Source organism: Octopus sinensis, linkage group LG11 (assembly GCF_006345805.1).
Source record: "Octopus sinensis linkage group LG11, ASM634580v1, whole genome shotgun sequence".
NCBI classification, from domain to species: Eukaryota; Metazoa; Mollusca; class Cephalopoda; order Octopoda; family Octopodidae; genus Octopus; species Octopus sinensis.
In genome coordinates, this window is record NC_043007.1 from 56,702,663 (window position 1) to 56,705,859 (window position 3,197).

The 3,197-nt window shown below is 44.8% G+C and overlaps 1 protein-coding gene across 1 annotated transcript in view; it reads left to right on the forward strand.

The window, feature by feature from the left end:
* LOC115217655 (gremlin-2-like) overlaps positions 1-3,197 on the forward strand; it is a 112,252-nt gene that overhangs the window by 74,179 nt on the left and 34,876 nt on the right. The window lies entirely within an intron of this gene.

Sequence of the window (3,197 nt, forward strand, 5' to 3'; positions counted from 1 at the left end):
TCGGCCGGTTGATTTTCGTTCAATGCAGATCCAGTAGCTCTGAAGTTGGTAACCCATAACAAGATCGTGTTTCGAGCTGGTACGGGATCATGTCTACCAAGATTGAAGTGCAAACGGAACGCTCTTTGTGTTGCAGTTACAAAATCGTTTGTTTTGATAAACGTTTCCACAATGAAAGCGCGATGCTCACCAGTCCAATTCATGGCAGCAGCAACTGAAAAAGAAACGAAAAACAATGCCTTTTATTTAACCTACAAATGTGTCAGATCATTTTGCCTGACCCTGTATATATATATATATATATATATATATATAGTATGTATGTTTGCATGCGTATTAATTATATATATATATATAGCGAGAGAGAGAGAGATAGAGAGAGAGATACATACATACATACATACATACATACATACATACATACATACATACATACATACATACATACATATATCATTTTGTTCCAGTTTTTCAAATTTGGTGTAATTGATTTAGTTTTGTGTGCTAGTTACGGAAAAAATGAAATTTAGTTTTGGTTTCAACATAGATTAATAAATTTGGGTAATTTAGCCAAAGGAATGTCACAGAGGACATTGGTGCCTGTTTCCATAGTTACAAGCGAAGCTGTTGTCTGTGTGAATATTCTTTACCTGTGCATTTTTTAAAGCCAAATTTCGACATTTTCACTTCTGTTTTTTTGTTTTTGTATAGTTCTGAGAAACGGATATTTTCGATTGTTGTTCTGTCATTACCTCATTTTTATAATTTTCAACATTTTTTTTTACCTTTCCCTCCTAAATAGAAGTATGACCTCTGCTTAACTCGTTTAACCTTTCTAGTTAGTTAGTTAGTTAGTTAATTTGGCTCAAAAGCAAACAGCAAGGCCATGTAGGGGGACATTGAGTTAAGTACAGGGTGGTGTTCATGTAAAGAGTTCAGGCCACTTGAGGTCAAGGGAGGCTTTGAACAAAGCGGTCGTCGGCATCTTCACCATCTCGTCTGGCAGCTTGTTCCACGGATCCGCAACCTGGACGGAGAAAGCTCCTCTCCTTCGATTGAGATGAAATCGTCGCAGGTAGAGCTTTTCGGAATGACCCCGCAGCCGACGCTCCGGAGCAGGAGTGAAGAACAGCTCTTTCGAGAGGTTACACTTCCCGCTTATGATGTTGTGGGCGAGAATGAGATCACCACGGCGGCGGCGGCGTTTTTCAAGAGAATAAAGGTCGAGCGTCCTCAGCCTTTCTTCGTAGGACAAATTTTTGAGACCATGAACCATGCGGGTAGCCAGCCTCTGGACTCTTTCGAGATGCTGTATGTCTTTGAGAAGATAAGGAGAAGAGGCTTGAATCCCATACTCCAATATGGGTCTCACCAGCGTGACATAGAGTGGCAGGAATATGGCTGCTGTGAGCATTCCGAATGACCGTCGAATCAAAAACAGAATTCCGCGCGCTTTGTTGGCAGCATGGACGCACTGGGCCGAAGGCGAAAAGGAGGAATCTACCAAGATACCCAGGTCCTTTACTTGATCGGTCCTCTCCAGCAGCAGACGACCGGCTCGAAATCAAGTTGAGTTGCAGGAGTAGAGCCGACAGGCAGATGACAGCACTTTGACACGTTCAGACACAGGTCCCAATCGTTAGACCACTTCCAAATTTGGTGGAGGCATCGACGAAGATCCTCTATACTACCGCGAGGAGCGACCAGTTTGATATCGTCGGCAAATAGAAGGGTTTGTTGCGTGAGGTCGTCGGGCAAGTCATTTATGAAGACTAAGAAAACAAGGGCCCAAGCACTGAACCTTGAGGCACGCCACTGCTCGCACTGGAGACGTCGGACCGCGAACCATTAACTTGAACTTGGAAGGAGCGATCTGAGAGGAAGGCACCAACCCATCGTACAATATCCGGATGGAAACTATATGCTTGAAGCTTGACAAGTAGTAGGCGGTGGTTTACCGAGTCAAAAGCTTTGGCAAAGTCCAATAAAACGATGTCAACAGCATCACTATCATCGAGGATGCGCGTCACCAATTCTTCCATTACTAGTAAGTTGGTCAAGCATGATCTCTTCGGCACGAAGCCGTGTTGGGAATCAGTGATCGAGGCTGTGTTTAGGAGGTGGAGCATCATACTTTTCTTAAGGATGGTTTCGAACATCTTGCTGATTATTGATGTAAGGGAAACCGGTCGGTAGTTAAGCGGGTCTTCGCGGCTCCCTTTCTTGAAAATTGGGCAGATTATCGCTGTTCTCCAGTCTGCAGGTATAACACCCGTCGCCAATGACATATTGAATAGTCGTGTTAAGGGCTCGCAGATGACCGGAGCCAACGCTTTGATAACCCGTGGGTGTATGCGTCAGGGCCGTGACCCTTGTTGACATCGAGGCCTTGAATAACACACTTGACTTCGTCCCGCGTGATGATCAATCGAAGCATTGGAGGTACCGATCTATCAAATGGAGGGGGTCACGACCATCATCTTGTTTGAAAATAGTTGAAAAAGCCTCAGCAAATAATTGACTCTGTTGATAAGGGTCCTCAATCGATACGCCTGTTGAGTCTACCAACGTTGCAATCTGGTTGTTCAAGCGGGAATTCCGCTGGACATGGGCAAAGAAGGTTTTTGGATTGCTACTGGCATTGCCGCGATTTTGTATTCATAACTGAAGCGTTCTTTCTTTTCAATTTTCACGGCTCGGTCTCGTTGAGTTTTGTACACCTCAAAAGCTGCAGTCGAATCCAGATTTTTGAATTCAGCCCAAGCAATATCTCTGAGTCGACGTTCTCGTTTAACCTTCTTCGTCACCCAGGGCTTTTGTTTCTTCCTCTTGGGAAGCCCAACGGGAACTGCCTGGTCAGTCAAACAGATTACATATGCTTTGAGGGATGACCATAGTTCGTCAATTGAGGACAACGTCATCAGGGATCGCCAGTCCAGAAGCGCGGAAGCCTCGGTTAGAATTTCAAGATTAATTGCAGAGAAGACTCTACGTGGCAGCGAAGTAATCGTGGGCGTGGAAAAATTTGTGTGCATGACGAACTTCAGGACCGCATGATCACTCTTGGCAAGAGGGGCGCACACAGATACGTCTAACACTGATCTTGGATAGCGGGAGAATACCAGATCTAGCATAGATGGCCGCTGCCCAGACCGATGCCTAGTCGGATATTCAACATGTTGCGATAGAAAACAATC